We start from the raw sequence: 16916 nt of genomic DNA on the forward strand, positions 1-16916 counted from the left end.
CCCCCCTCAATCACCCAACCCACTCTTTTATAACACTCTTCATCTTATTGGCTACAGCTGTGGCCTGTTAACATCAGGCCTGCTCCTAATCTATAATAATTAACCCAGCTGCAACTCTTTAGGGGGTACAATTACTTTCTATACTACCTTTATTTATTTATATTCTATCCCCCTACAGTTTTGAATTTCTCAAATGAAAGAGTTAAGTGACAATCCTCATCCCTGATAATAGCACAGAAAAAGATAGGCTGTGCTCTCTAATATATGTCCCAGTGATTATGATTATTAAAATACAAAAGAATAATAATAATGAACCAGACTCTTATGGACATTAGAGGATCCACTAAGAGCATATAACCTAAATCAGTTTTTCCCTCCACAGGTGAGCTCTACATTCTCTGTATTTTAACATACTCATGGCAATACCCAGACACAACTGCAGCACGTAAGCACAATCAGGCAGAAAATTATCTGTAATTTAGTATTTCTTTTATGACTTTTGACTACTTTACTGTTGTTTTTAGCAATAAACAGAGCAATGTCACAAATATATTTCATACATGGAGCTATATCAGCACTTGGGCTTTAAATTTGAATCAGATTAAGTAGCGCTACTGAATGCAAAACTTCACTATAATGTGTGAACTTAGCTGTCAGTTGTGAATCATGAACATCCTTTAACAACATCAAAATTTGTTCACTGGTATTATTTCTAGTTCATGGTGCTGTTCAAAGCACAATGCTTATGCAGCTTACCATCATTCCAATTGTAAATTCCAAGATTCACAACTGAAATCTTGTTTCTCCTGGATCACTCCTCTCAAAATCTCTTCTCCTCAAATATTTGCATTCTCACATTCTCAGAAGGAAACACAAGACGTTGCAGGACAGAATAATTTGCAATGGATGCTGTTTTTCACTGTTCACTGAGTCCTAGTTAAGATCCTCACGGGAAAAATAATAACAAGAAACAAAGAACATATTTCAATTAAAAAAATGAAAATTAACTGCTCAAATGTCTTCACTGGAGAAAAATTCAATCCTGACAATCTTTATCTGAGGTGAGAGAACTATAAAAGGATTTGACAAAATATCCAAATCTATGACTAACCCTGAGAAAGAGAATCAACATCTGTAATCTTGGTCTCAAGATTCATTAACAGAAGGGCAATAAATTATATAAGCAAATATCAAAGGAAATATCCACCCTATGTACCTTAACATGTCTTAACCAAAAGATCTGTGTCAGAATTTAATATGATTTAATAAGGAGATCAGATATTTGTAAATATAATGAAAATATCCCCAGACATAAAACTAAATACTTATTCAATATTCTGGGGAAAAAAATTTGCAGGCAAGTTCAGTATCAGTTACAACATTCAGGAACTTTAAACCTGTGAAATTAATTCTGTTGGTAAAGAAGCAGATAATGTTTAGAAATTGAAGTTAAATGAAATCAAGGCAAATGCTTTAACAGTAAGGCTCCTAAACAGTGCCACAACTCTAGCAGGGGTGTAATGGATTCTCCATTGACAGAACCTTCAAAGGATCACTGAGTTTTGAGGGAGTTGTAATTTTTTATTGTTATTTTTATTTTCATCCTGAAATATTGTAATTCATAACAGACTCTGGTGAAGTAAGAACTATGGAAACCCTCTATATTCCACAAGAGGTCAGACTAGAGGGTCAAAATAGCCACAACTCTCTATTAAAAAAATCTATGAGCATGTAAGGCTTGACCTGAAAAATGACTTCTCAGTTTTGATGAGTATATCACTCATGGAAAAATATGCATGTAAAAAATGGACTGACTGAAGCCTATATACAGCTAAATACCCAAGCCCTGACACTTCACTTTCCTTTGAACTTTGATAAAACTATGGATAAATCCCTTCATTTACCAGTACTCTTTGCACAACCATAAAATATAACAATATGTTCCCACTGCTTAGTTTGTTGAGCTGCTTAATTGGTAAATATTTATAAAGGGAATCTAAATCCTTGAATTAAAGAGGAGATATGCAAATGATTATTCAATGCAGGTGAATAATCACAGCTCAGTAGTAGCAGAGAATGTTATCTTCCCTTGTGCGTTATACCATCTTAGAAATAAATGTCAGCTGTCATTTTAAAAGTACTAAGAACAAGCATAATAGACTGTTCCTGGGCAATTTGTCCTTCTTGGCCCCAGCTGACAGGGACGAATTTTCTGTATCTTCATGAATCACCTTAATGTAGTCACTCAGGAGATGTGTAATAAGATTTGTATATGTGTAACTTTGCAGGGCTACAAGATTTGCAATTCAGTTTTGAACTGTCAGCTGTTTCTCTTCACATCTATTCCAAAAGCTCTGGCAACCATTTTTACAATACATCACATGGATATGTCTGTGCAATACCTCTTTCCCTAATAAGGGGTTTGTTTGTTCAGGATTCAGGCAAAAGACATCTGGGGCATAGTAATGCACTGTGTTGCATCAGAAAAGATCTGGACATGCATTTAGGATAACAAAGACCTCTGCTTTATGGGCAGCTGTAACTTGGCCTGAGGGTCACAAGAGTGATGTCTGCATCCCCTTGAGGGCTTCTCCAGCACCCCTGGAGCTGGCAGACACAGCCACCCAATATCTTTGGAGAGGGAGGGTCCTTGCCCCTTTATTCCAGTGAAGGGGTGTCTCACCATTTCCTTTCAAGTCCTTTCCAACCATTAACCACTTGGTAATGGCAATTCATATTCATATTCACTAATACCAGTGAATGGCAATTCACTGGTATTAGTTATATTTCCAAAACTGTTTACAGACCCATGAATCTTGCTTCTATTTATATTACATTCAGTGACTGTAGTTGAACCATTAAGAAATAATCAGCATCACAGTGGTTTTTATCCTAGAAGTTGAATTAGTTAATTTTGCTCTATTTGGTCTTCCCCTTTTTTGTCCTTATTTTGACATTAAAATCCCTCATTTTGGCCTTATTGTAAGGGATGTGGCAAAGTGGATAGAAAATGTCAAAACTGTGTACCTGAACTACAAGGTTTTCATCTTTTTCTTAGCCAACGAGAGATAAATTATCTCAGAAGTAAAGAAGCAGATCACAGGGAAGAATGAACATCATGAAATGTCCACCTCCTTCAGTAACCTGAAATTAACTGCACCTATTTTAACCTAATGACTGAAACTTGCCAAATGAACCAGAGGAAATTCCAAATTCCATCATGCTCTCTTTCCTTAGTTTCTAACTCCTGACTGCTAATTTTATGTCATGCTTGCCCTTTTAAAAAAGAAATCACTAGATATCCAAGTGTATTAGGTTTGCATGGCCTGGTTTTTGATAGTGGGGGTGCCTACAGGCCCTGCTTCTGTGAGAAGCTGCTAAAAGCTTCCTTCAGGTCCAGTGGAGTCAATCCCTGAAGCTTCAAACACAGATGTGCCACTGGCCAAGGCTGGGCAAATTAGAAATAGTGCTAAAGCCTCTGTGATAACTGATTTAGGAAAAAAGGAAAACAAAAAGGGCTTGTACAGTTTTAGTTGTGGCCAGAGAAGAGTGGTGTGAGAACATGTGAGAAGAGCAATTCTGCAGACACCACGGCCAGCCCAGGAGGGGCAGGAGGTGCTGCAGGAGCTGGGATTCCCCTGCAGGTGTGGTGCAGACCATGGTGAGCCAGCTGTGCCCCACAGCCCTGGGGTCCATGGGGATGCAGAGATCCACCTGCAGCCCGGGGAGGAGCCCACACAGGAGCGGGTGGGTGCCTGAGAGGAGGCTGTGAGCCCGTGGGAGCCCTGTGGAGAGGAGCCCAGGCTGGAGCAGCCTGTCCTTGAAGGAGTGCACCCTGTGGGAGAGTGACCCACGCTGCAGCAGTCTGGGGAGAACTCTTGCCCATAGGATGGAATTACATCCAGCGGGTTGCAGGGAGCTGCTGCTTGTGAGATGGAGCCAGGTTGCAGAAGTTTATGGAAAACTGTCTATAGTATGAGTCTCAGTAAAATATGTATTGTATAAGTGGCCTTGCCCCAATCCTAATTATTCTAAATGGGCTGCAGCTGTGGCTGGTGAAGATAGCTGGGATAAAAGGGGGTGGGCTGGCTGGTCAGGGGGAATCTGGAAGGAGCCCTAACTAAGAAGCAGTAACAAGCAGAAGAAGTTGTCTGTGCTGTGAAGAACTGCCCCAAGAAATATCACCAAGAAGGTATGGGACTTTAGAAATATGGTTGTGACAGTATGTGACTCTAGAAACATGATAACAGCAATATGATAACAACAACTGTTCCCCATGGTGCGGCAGGGGAACAGCTCCTCTCCCTGAGCAGCAGGAGAAACCACAGTGGTGGTGAGCTGACCATAACCCCCATTCCCTGTCTCTCTGCACTGCTGGGGGAGGCAGTAGAGCTGGCAAGTAGGGAGGAGAGGGGGAAGGTGGTTTTATGTGCTTATTTTATTTCTCATTACCCTGCTCTGATGCTGTTAGTAATAAATTCACTTCATATTTCTAATTAGGAGCCTGTTTTGCCCATAATGGTATTTGATGTGTGATCTCTCCCTGTCCTTACTTAAATTTCCTCTCCTGTGTCCAGTTTGCAGAGAGGAGTGAGTGAGCAGCTTTGGTGGGTGCCAGGAATTGGGCCAATGTCAATCCACTACACCAGCTCAGTAGGAGTTTCTGCTGCATGCTATTGTTTGCCTGTAGGATTCAAAGCTATGCACAAATTCTAAGGTCCCTGCCAATATTTCCACTGGTTCTAAAACAAGCTCTGCTCCTGCTCCCACTGATGTAAGGGGCAGGGAATAATATTCATGCTGAGCATAAATTCATTCTAGCCTGCTCAATACTGAAAAGATTTAGTTTAAAAGAAGGGGGAGAAATTATAAGCATGAGCTCTAGGAATCATTTAACCAAGGGAACTAAGCATTCTGAAATTTTACCAGGCATAGATGAGGAACAACTGGTTTTGTTCCCTATTGAGATTCTCTGGATACTGGCAAAAGAAACAGCTTCCCTAGGCAGCCTCAGAGCCTGATGGTGGGAACATCTCTACCAATTGATGATTTTAACATGTTGTGCTGTATCTTTTCTTCTTCCAGACTGTTTTTTCTGTTTTGCTAGACTCATTTATTAGTTGACATAGACATTTTTTATAAAAGCCAGCAGCACATGTTGTGGCTCAGAGTTTGTCTGTAAGGTGTACTTTCCAAATTTCATACCAGATTCAGGCTGTGAATATCTTTTGGTGTGCCTCTGTGGCTGTTTCTTCAGGATAGAGATAAAAAAATAGGGAAAGCCCCCTTTCTCTGCTTACTTCAGGTGTAGAAGCTTCTTCCAGGCAAATATTAAGTACCTCAATGGAAAAAACGTGTAACAGAACTTAGGACTGTCTGTTCAGAAAAAGACACTGGTGAAAAACAGTTACAATCACTCAGACTGTCTCAAATTTTCTTTAAAAATAATACCCATCTTAAAAAATCTCCAGCAACTTAGGCTGTTAGTGGAAACTCTTTTTGTCCACTATTTCAGGTCTAGAAAGCCTCTTTCATTGAAACAAACCCCTCAGCTGACTTCTGCCTCACATTTGCTCATCACTGGCATCTCACCCATGTATCAAAATGGATCACACAGCTTCTCCACTCCATGGCTGCCTTGAATTGTGGAACTGCAGCAAGGTCCCAGCCCAGCAGTGAAGCTCCCCAATGAGGAACATATGAAGAAGACTCTCCCAAGAGGCTCCCCCTCCAAGAGGAGCTGTTAAATCAGCCATTTCCACCTGCAGCCTTGACATGTGGTCATTTTTCCATAAATGCTGCCAGATTCCCAACACACACATAAAACATATTCCACTCCATGGGACAGAAGAACACAGTGTGCCTGGTCTAAATGCAGCATTGAGATGAAGGAATTCCTTCATGTCTGAAGATAGGTTACCCATGGCTGAAGATGTGTTACATCTAATTTCTCTCTCCTGTAATATAACAGTCAAAAGTGCAGTCAAATAAAACAAAAATACTGACAAAACACTTTCCACTCCCTCATAGACATTGCTACATGCAAAACACATGGCAGGAACACATGCAGCTCACCACTGAATATGTGTGCTGTGTATTCAAGCCTATCTGAGCTGAAAGTTCAGCTCCTTCTTGATACTGGCCCAGGAGCAGCTGAGCTCTCAATACTCCCAGTGATTTCTGTTATGTGGAAGGTGAGCAAAATTTCAATGCATTGCACTAAATCCATTTCCAAGCTTCTTGTAGATTGGTACCATAGGAAAGAAGTTCAATTGAATTCATAGAAGATTGATATTATTCTCCTCCAGGCCGTGATGGTACGGAGCAGACAGAGCAACAATAACACTGTGTGACAGCAAATCAGCCAGTATAGCCCACAGAATCTATCCAATTTCAGAAAGATTAATTTTTCACTTTTCTTAGCTTTCTCAGCTCTTCATCTTTGGGAATCTTACTTGAAGGTATATATTTCATTGGTTAAATTCCTTTTATTATCTTGGCACATGCATACAAGCTCAGCTTTAAATCTATCTCTTCTATGCTGCAAGGCCCAGTATAGACACATTAGAAGAGCTGATGTAATTAACAGTCAAAACAAAAATATCCTTCCTCCTTTTTATTCTGTGTATCTGTCAGCTAAATTCTAATTAGCAGAGGACAGATAACACTAGAGAAACTCCACAAATACACAGACACAGGTTCCATAAGTCATATTCTGTTCCCATAATATTATTAATTATGAAGATATTCCCCACTGTTACTATGGGACTCCATGTCTGATAAGGCTAAACTGAATTACTGCGCATACTAGATATTCATGCTGAGTAAACAGAAGCAGAAATGGTAAAGACTTCGGTCCAAAAAATGACATGAACTCAAACTTGTAAAAATTGGAATAATAAAGTCATACTTGCTCTGGGGATAAAGCAATCTGGCAAGAATAAAGATAGTGAATTCCTGCAGCACAGATGGGAGGCGAGAATAAAAGAATTTAAAAGTACAGGATGTTTTCTTCCAGCCACTTGCAGTCATTATATGTAACATATTTTTCTTGGTTTTTTGTCATACAGAATTTTTTTTTCTTGAAAAAACAGTCTAGTTTGGGGTTAGAAAAATATATACTGTAGTATATGGGGACAGTCCAATATTTGGATGTCTTTTTAATGTATGGAAATATCTAATATGGCTTTAAAAGCTCAGACAATCCTTATAGTACTTTAGGAATTTACACTTGCAGACTTAAAAATGAGCAAAATACCTACATATTGTGTCCAATAATGTGTGGAGAACAGAACCTTTTGCTACTCATTGCATCTCACTCACTGAACTAGCTGAAACCTCCTAATTCAATCAAAACATCCCAGGAGAGCACAACACTTGAAAATTATGCTTGGCAGTAGGTAGCAACCTTCCATTTAAATCCTGTCTATTCACAACAGCAGAGGAAAGTCCAGCTGCTCTCTGAATTAGCATGCATATTGTATCCAGCTGTTCTGCAAAATCCATAGCTAGCACTTGGAGATATTAGATTTTAAGTTATTATATACACACATCATTAACTTTAAAAAGTAGAGTAAATGGAGTATTTTTCTTATATGTGTCAGTCTGTGACATACATTTGAACCAGGCATGAATTTTGTTCCTGTTTTAAAGTATCTAAATCTCCATAAACGTGGATACAATTTTCTGATCATTAAAATGGATTCCTAAACTTCTGAAAGGCTGACAATAAAAAATAAAAGTAGCTAGCTCAATTAAAAGCCACTGGATAATTGATTATTTGATTATTGCCCTTTGCTCAGCATTTTTGGAACAATTAATTATAATGTCTAACTAAATTGGGCTCATCAACTCGCTAATATTCAATGGAAATCTGTGGTATTTACTAAATGAAAAGTTTGAATTACATTGTTTTAAGTAAATTGCCAAGCTTATACAGAGTGACAGTAAGTTATCTTGTGCATGCTGCTGCACAGATTGCCTTTTCTACTAGCACTGCAAGTGAAACTGATTTGGTTTTGGAATTGTTTTTTGTATCTTGCAAATAGCAGGAGAACATTTTTGCTTTTAACTCTACCTCTTGTATAACCCCATAATCAGAGGGGCACATGCAAAATGCAACACAAAAAATAACTTTATACTAAAGCTAACATCACTTTAAGATAAGCCAAGATCTGAACCTCAGTCTGATTCCTTTCCAGTTACATGGTTCTATGAAAGAGCTCCTGTGGTTTTAGTTATGGCCAAGTCAAACCCGACCCAGACAGGAACAGTTTCCAGGCTCTGACCCAGATGTATCTGATTGTGTCTTGAAAGAAAACCTGAAACCTGATCTGCCAGAAAACCTGGATGCTGAACTCTAAGGCTGTGGCTAAAACTTCAGCAGTGGAACTGCCTGAACTGCCCCGGGTAACTGACACCACCAGCTTCCCAGACATTTTTGTTTTTTGGCCTTCTGCCACCTTCTTCCTTCCCCAGTTCAGCACACCACATAGCAGCCAGCACAAACACTTGTGCCAAACCAGCCCAGTGGGCCATTCCAATGGCAAGAGTGAACAGCAGGAGGGGGACACTGACTCCTTCTTCCACTGGCTCTAAAAATTCTATTGCAAAGTTTCCCATTTAGCTTAGTTTTAGTTTCTATCCAGATCCTTATGAAGACTGTAATACCTACAGGCATGGCTAAAAACAATAATTTGCCATCACTGAAGACTCACTGATTCTGACAATATGACAACAGCAACTTGAAACTGAAAGATTATAGGATGGCTGGTAGCCAGAGTCAGTGCAAAAGTGCAAAATGTAAAATGTCCTTCAGTCACCAGCAAAGGAACACACAACACATGAGAAACTTATTGCAACATTTGTTTTCCATTCCTTTCCAGAGGAATTGAATGAAGATAGCAATATTGTTTTGTGTTTGCAGCCTGTAAAATAAAGTATATCATACTAGTGTTCACTCTGGTTTGTATCCTCAAACACTGATAAAACTGAAATGAACTGCAAAGGGAAATGCTGGTAATCCATCTTAATTGATTGACCAATACATCAGCCCTTGAAATCTAACAACGAACCAAAAGGTTGGTGTAGCTTAGGGCAAGTAATTGAAATAATGTTTTATGCCTTATTTCCACGATGGAAACCTCCCTACAATACGCAAAGATCAATACCTAGAATGATAGATGAATGGTTTTGAAAGCTTCAGAAGTCAGCTGGCTGACTTCTAGTTCATGAGATATGAGAAGTATGTCAAACACTGCACAACTGCACCATTAGTTTTGGAAACTTGTTTAATATGTGTTTGTGAAAAAGAACAAAAGGATTTATGACCTGCCTCTTTAATACCTTTCTACACATGGGAAGGCTGCTCAGGTGTTCTCTAACTCATCAAACTTTCTTCACACCTGGGAATGCAAGACTGAATTCTAAATTTTTGGAAGTTTTTATTCTACACACTGGGTTCACTTTGTGAAAGACAAGTTTTATTGGAACATATAGCTGAGTAAAGCCAGGGACCATCTTTGGCAGAGAGCCTAGGTCTGACTGCCAGATTACTTAGAAGATGGCAAGTTGAGGAGAGGGTTTTCCAGTGCTCTCAGGCTGGTAGAGCAAACACATGAAAGTGGAAAGGAAGAGTTATCATTTAATGTGGCTTTCTCATTGATCATCCTGGAGGAAAACCTTGTCAAAACAAAGAAGCTGGCTCTGATCAACTTCTTGTAAGGTTGTCATGCTTTAAGCACTTCACCAATGAAGACTTCTACCCTTGTCCTTTTATTTATTGTGGCAGAACTTAGAAATGTCAAGATATATAGTGATGGCCTCAAAGGGTTTTATGATCACTCTGATACAGAAGGTGTAAGCAGCTTTATAAATGTCCTTTTTTTCTGGCTAGATAGAACTTTTAAGGTGCTCAAAGGTTTGGTTTAGTCTAAATTTTTCAGGTAGAATAGAGTAGCACACCCTCACTCCACAGCGAGCAAACGCATAAGAGGCTAACAGGGCAGCCTCTCAAATTAGATATATATCCTGTAAGTCCTGTGCCTGGGTTGCAATGTAATGGTGCATGGAGGGTCTATAGCCCATATTATGGAATCCTCCTTTGTCCTTCTATACTCCATTTAACTCTTCAGTGAAGCATATGCCAGAGTCTCATCTTTCAAAGATTTAGCGGAAAGCATTACATAAGCAATAAACTAAGAGTGAACAAGGAATTCTTGGTACGTGGATGTTAACAGTCCTTGGTCATCTTGCTAAATGAAGACCATTTACTTTCTTGGGGCACAAGGAGGTGAATACCTCAGCTGCTACTGCTCAAGGTTACATGGATGTCACCATCAAGCTGTCCTGGATTCTTGTATTACACAGCACAGCTACTCTCACCCTGGAGGTTACCATTTCCATTTCTGCTCTCCTACTGCCTGCCTTTGTAGCTGTGCGCCTCTCTGGGCTCTTGTACGGTCCCACATTGGAAAAAGGGAAGGGAAAGGCAAAGGGAAAAAGGAAAAGGGAACAGAAGATCAAAGTACATCACCCAAAGATTTCCAAGTGAAAACTTAAACTACCAGAAAAGAGTAGTCAGTAATCTACTTACTACTGAGGACAAGGGTATGGGAGCAGGGAAATAAGAAACTCAGGAACAAGAACTATGTAACCCAGAGATCTCAAGTTACAGTAGGAATTTTGTTTGGTTTGGGTTTTGGTTTGCTTCTTTTTTCTAGTCTGTGATCTTGGTGCAGCAAATATTTAATTTAGAGAGGAAACACAATAAACAATATCAGATTTAGTGACTAGATATGCTCCACTTTTTCTTGCATCCGGTGGTCCAGATTCAAAGAAGATATGAAAGAGGAAGAAGATTAATGATAAAGACATCATATGATAAAACAAAAGAACAGATTCAAATTGCCTGCAGCTGAGGTGAATTTGAATTTCCTGCACATGTTTTCTAACCAAAAGGCACTTCTACCATGACTATTTCCTCTCACAGACATATTATAAATTTACTTGACTCAGTTTTTTATGATAAACACAGTAGTTCCATGGTGAATTAAGTATCATCTAGAAAACCCTAACCAACTGGGATCTCCAGGGACCTGTGAAAAAAGAATTTTAAAATGAAAGTGCTTAAATATAGACTCGGTCACAATGGATCACAGTTACCTGTCATTCTGCACAGCAGGACTTTGGATACCATATAAATTCTTCCAGGGGAAACAGCAAACATTTTTCTTAAAATAAGTGTATGCTTCATTTTGCTTTTACTAGATGCATCATTCAAAGCCTAAATTCTGTGTAATATAAATTCTTCTATTGTTAGTAATAATTGCATTTCTGATGGTTTCTGCAGGTTAAGAAAATACTTTTTAGTGTACCAACACTGTCTAAGTGAAGACTTGCAAAGTAGATAAGGTTAGAACAGCACTCACCAGTGTAAGTCTGCAGGACTGTCTGTAACTTAAATCTTTGTGAGGTTCTGTACTTGCCTCCATTCTCTGATTGCTCCAGTCCTCAGATAGCAGCTGGATGTAACCCATCAAACCCTTTTCACAACAAAACCTTCCCACATAAATTCAGAAATACTCCACACAACTACTGCATCATAATTTTGGGTGTCAGTGAACTCATATTCTTATAAAATGTGATATTTCTCCCTAAAAACTTCTCAGACTTTGAAAAGTTAAAACACAGAACAACTGGATTATAATGGAGTTTAAGCCGACTTATTACCAAACTTCATCACATTTTTCTAATAATTTTAAACCAAACTGGGTTTGGTTTAATATAATTCTATATATTATAGATATGTTTGAATCATGAAGTTATCTAAAGTTAATTTGGAGCAATGAGTCAGCCATAACACCTTGATAATTCTTTCTTCCTACGTTGTCCAGGACATATTCTTTTTTCTTTTTTTCCAAATTTTAGTGTCTCTGTGTGAATAGATTTTAATTTCCATGCATTCAGATACAAAGAATGTGGTCTTTGGTCTGTGGAGGAAACCTATCTGTCATGCAGAACCCAAACCCTTTTGTAGCACTTAAGGTGTGCAGCAAGACTTGTGACTTATCTTCAGTACGTTACTTCTACAGAATCTATTATTTTGTTTTAGGATTGTGTGGTGCATCCACACTCTTGTGCTACAAAACAAGGACACACAGTCCACACTGTCCTTCCAATGTGGAGCATCTACTTATTTAAATATCTTGCTGTAAAACCAAACAAATCCTTTCTCAGTGTTCGGTACAAGAGCAATAACCACAACATGTAGCACCAAGAAAGAGGTGAACTCGTATTCTGCAGAGTTAAAGGGATCTCTGGAAATTCCCGCTTCTCTGAAATATTTTCAGGAATTCTACAGTTCAAGAGCACAATATAAACTCTAGGAAAGCATGAAGGAAGATAGGGATGAGTGCACACAGCATCAGAGTAGAGGCTACAAAGCAATACACTGCACTCCCTGGAATCTGTGAGCCTGTCCCCTCAGAACATGCAGTGCCTCTGGAACAGAAACAATACATGAACATTCTTGCCAGAAAGAGTGGAAAATGTTGACAGCCAACATTCTCACAATCAGTCTTTTATATTTTTGTCACACCTGTCATCAACAAACAGAGATCTGAAATTCTGTTAAGACCTCTTTTCTGAGGTCTGTGTGCATCTGGAGAATGATATCTTAGCTGCAAAGCATATTGTGGTTTGCTAATATTATCCTAGCTATAATCCAGGTGTTCTTATTTTTATTTACAGAGATACAAATAAGTCTTTTCCTATCCACCCCTCAATCCATCACTGTGAGAGAAAAGAGGTAAATACTAATTATCAGTTCTTTTTAATTGCAGTCCTGACTTATTTCTAAATAAAAATTTATCTAAAATATATGGGTTTGTTCAGGCAAACAGGTGAGCACATTTTTAAGAAGAGAAGGCATTTGGAAAAGAAAAAATATTAAATAATGGGCATTCTAATCTTTATGGCTGGAAAAGGATAATTGCTCTACTGTTTAATTTCTGTAAATTGCATGAAAAGTTTGTCTGCTTTAGAAATTTCTTATATTTAACACCTCTGTGTGGTATTATACCATACCTCAGCTCAGAGGATTGCAAAGGAATTTTCTGCTTTTCTCCCATCTTATGCATTTTCAATTAAAGAAAATGGTGGAGCATGGAAATGGACAAAATCCCCTTTCATAAGACTTTTAAATTTAACAGCAGTGAATTTTGAGCAGTATGCATACATAAACACACATAGTTCTTCTGTTCATTAGCAGTAGGGATATGTGCAAAATAGACACTTTTTCTCCCTATAACTTTCTCACATTTGGCCCTTTAACCATGGAAAAATAACAACCTCAGGTTTTTTTCAGATGCCAAATGGATCCTCTGTATCTGCCAGCTATTAACTCCCCCTCAGTCTTTCCTGGTTAATCTGGTTAATAGGATTATTTCCTTTTCTGATTTTGCTTTTCTAACTTCCTGTGTAAATGGAAGTTGTTCCTATGTAAATGTTGTCCTTCTAAAAGCAGCACATGCAGAGCTATTTTTATCTTACTGGATCTTGAGATCTGCCTCAAAACACTCCATGTCCCAGCTATTAGCTGGAATGAGAATTGGATCCAGCTGGTGCCTCCACCCCTAGAAACTAAAAGTAGACAAGCTTAAATGTCTGGTATGCACCTTTGTAGTGGGTCTGATTTAACAGTAGTAAAAAATTTACTTGAGCATGTTCTCTGAGCAGGAGCTGAACTGTTGCATCACTTCAGTTTATTCAGATATCCTGAGACCTTCCCTTGTTCTGGCAACTCCATTGTTTCTTTCACAGTAAATCTGACTCATTTTCCTCTCTGCATACTTCCCAATCTTTCTGACCATTTTCTTCCTTAAGGCATTTTCCCTCTAGACAGGCTCTTCTTCAGGCTTACCCTGTGTCACAACAAAGGTCCCAGCTTCTTCTTTAGTTTTTAACTGAGAAGCTGTAAGTGTAATTTTACTACTTTGATGATTTTTATGATGAAGCATAGTAGATCGGACCACTACTGCTAAATGTTATCCTATAAACCAGATTACAAATGAGAAGTAAACCCTCAGCTTTCCTAACTGCAACATAGTCTGAAGAAATTGTAAGTAAAGCAAGAGGTGCTTAATACCTCTAATTAATTTATCTGCTTCCAAATGAAACCATGCTCTGTCTTCAAGGTAATGTTAGATCTTAATTAGACCATCAGTACTCACACATAAGCAGCCCCTACAGAGTAAATTTAAGTACAGTTACTTGGACTTGTAGCTGCCTTTCCAATATAATGTCTCTTGTATGAATGACAAAAGATCCAACAGGGGCCTCAATGAATAATACACTCAAATCTAATCTCAATTTCCCAGCTGTTGAGAGATAATGATAATATTGCTCCTTATTATCCTTTGATGATCTTGTCTAGTGAGAGCTTGATCTGTGTGAAGGAGCTCAGTGCAGTCCTATAAACTAGGAGCACAGGAACTTATTGAAACCCAGAAATTCCTACTGTCTACAAATAATAGTGCTAGCAATGGATATTGAGACCCTAGGTAGAATATAGGGATGTGAACAGAAGAGAATGAAGAGTTTTTGATTATTATAATGAGGAAAATGCATTTTTACTTTGATGAGGTCTGGGTTGAATTTCTAGCTGATTTTTATTTTGTTGCATGAATTAGTTTTCTGTTTCTAATTATCATTAGCAAGAGAGTAAAGAAGCATTCAGTTCCCTGCTGCTAAAAAGTGAAAGGAGAAATAAATTAGAAACTGTTTATGCAAAGAAAAAGGAAAAAAACCCAGAAAACCAGAGCAAATAATAATCACAAGTTCAGCCTGCTCTGAAGGAAGATGATCCACAAGCTCTCTGAAGGAAGAAATTGCACACCTTCCTATAGAGTGCAATAAATTTCCTTCTAAAAATGAAGTAATTTTTGAGCTATTGTATGTACTTACCTTATGAATAAAGTGACAGCACTGATATTAAAATTTGATGCCTCAATATTTTAATGTTAAAATAAATCAAACTGTTAGAAGCCATAAGACTCCTTCATTATTTTTCTGAGAAGGCCAAACTTCTTTAATTTGAATGGATGTTAGCTTATGATTGAGAAGTGGGTTCTTGATAGGAAATTGTATGAATTTGTGTCTCTGTAGCAATCAGAAGCTGCACACATAGTTCATAAAACATGCAGTACATTGCTCTGTCTGTCAGTGCCAACTAGCATTCTGGGGCTTTATTAGTACAATAGGTCATGGGGATGACAAGCTTGAAGCTAGAAATAATGATCTAATGATTGTTTTTAAAATTCATGTTCTTTTGCTTCAAGGTACAGTGAGAGATTTTTTTCTTATTAATGTACAGAGCTTTCAAATACAAAGGTAAAGAAAGAAATTCAAAACAGAAGATAGTAAATTTAGTTACTGGCAGTAATTACTGTTAGAACAGAACTGCTTCTTTTACATCCAAGACATTAAAGTGTAAAGAAGAAAAAGTTCAAGATCATATTCTAGTATGCCCATTGCCCAAGAATGCATAAATTGAAAAATTATGTTGATAATATGAGATATACTTGATGTTATCTAAAGTCCAGGACTAATATTGTTCCAGAAGAATTTGGAACATCAGACAAGGATTTGCTTCCAAAGGACAGAGCAGATGTATGTGCTACTCCATGCACACTTTGGTAGATGTGCTGAATGGTAGCAGAATTACGAAATTACTTCCTCAGCATAAAGCTAGCCTTAAATTAATCACCTCTTATGCTGCAATTTTTCAAGTACTGACTTAGAGGTATCTTTTGCTTTATTTTGCTTTAAAATTCACTTTTTTAAAACAGAAGAAACATAGAAAGAAATATAACAGCAGAAGAGTCTGGAAATCAACAATTTTGACCCTGAGTTGCATTTTCCTCTGCTGGCAAAAGGTGGAGCATAGCTAAGAGCAGGGATAAGTATGTGGAAAAGAAAGAAAGCAAAAGCAGAGAGGTAGTGAAGGAAAATATGCAAGTAATGGAAGGACTCTGTAGGAGCCAGTTAAGAAGATCAGTTGTATAAGGACACCAAGATAAAGAGCCTGTGCCAAAAAGGTTTGGAAGGTACAAGAGCTTGATATTCATCAAATTGCTTCTTGTGAGAATGGCCTTGATATTTCTGAGACTGATTTGGCTACTATAGTTCCAGCCAAGATCTCCACATCTCTCCTCAAAATCCACCCTTCCTGGGAGCTGTCCCTGTGTCCAGAGCTGTAAATATTGCAGGAGTTCCCAACCCATAGTTTGCCCACCTGTTTTATCATGTCTCCAGAACAGCCACAGACTAAATCATTTGAGAAAAGGTTTCAGCAGAAGTGAATGCAAATATTCACAATTAAGGAAAGCAGAAGGCCTATTTTCCAAATCTCAAGTTCTGCTCTCAAGTTCTGCAATAGTCCCAAGACTGTCCTAAGTCAAAAAGTAAAAACTAAATCTCCTGTAGGTACTAAGAGTAGGCAAAGAAAGTGGTAGTTTATTTTACAAACATCTGGAGCTGCAAAGAAAAAAATTGTTATTCACTGGCAGTCATTGTTTCTGATTAAAATTGGCAGAGTGGTGAGAGTGATTAATTCTCTTAGAATTGTACTGGGAAATTAAGATGTTAATGGAGAAGAATCAGAAAAAAATTGCTTCTGTGTTTTTTAGGAAATAAGGTACCATTGACTCATAGCTCATGTGCCAGGTCAGCCTCCTTCAATCTTTCCTATTCCACTAGATTCTTAATTATTCATTGGAATAGAGGAAAGGGTGAAAGAGTTCTGGAATTCAAAGATTAAGGTGACTAATGGAAAGAACATATCTCATTTTGTCTCTTTGGGGAAAAAAATTGAGGTAGCCTAGATTTTAATAGATATTTTACATCTTCCAGTAACT

General features: G+C 38.2%; 1 long non-coding RNA gene across 1 annotated transcript; it reads left to right on the plus strand.

Moving 5' to 3' along the window:
• Positions 1 to 4110: 4110 nt before the first annotated feature.
• LOC132074910 (uncharacterized) lies at positions 4111 to 6752 on the plus strand. The gene is made up of 2 exons (XR_009418669.1): positions 4111 to 4192; positions 5516 to 6752. It is a non-coding gene; the product is annotated as an uncharacterized LOC132074910 (long non-coding RNA).
• Positions 6753 to 16916: the final 10164 nt, after the last annotated feature.

The sequence above is a fragment of the Ammospiza nelsoni genome, chromosome 6 (assembly GCF_027579445.1).
Source record: "Ammospiza nelsoni isolate bAmmNel1 chromosome 6, bAmmNel1.pri, whole genome shotgun sequence".
In the NCBI taxonomy this organism is placed as follows: domain Eukaryota; kingdom Metazoa; phylum Chordata; class Aves; order Passeriformes; family Passerellidae; genus Ammospiza; species Ammospiza nelsoni.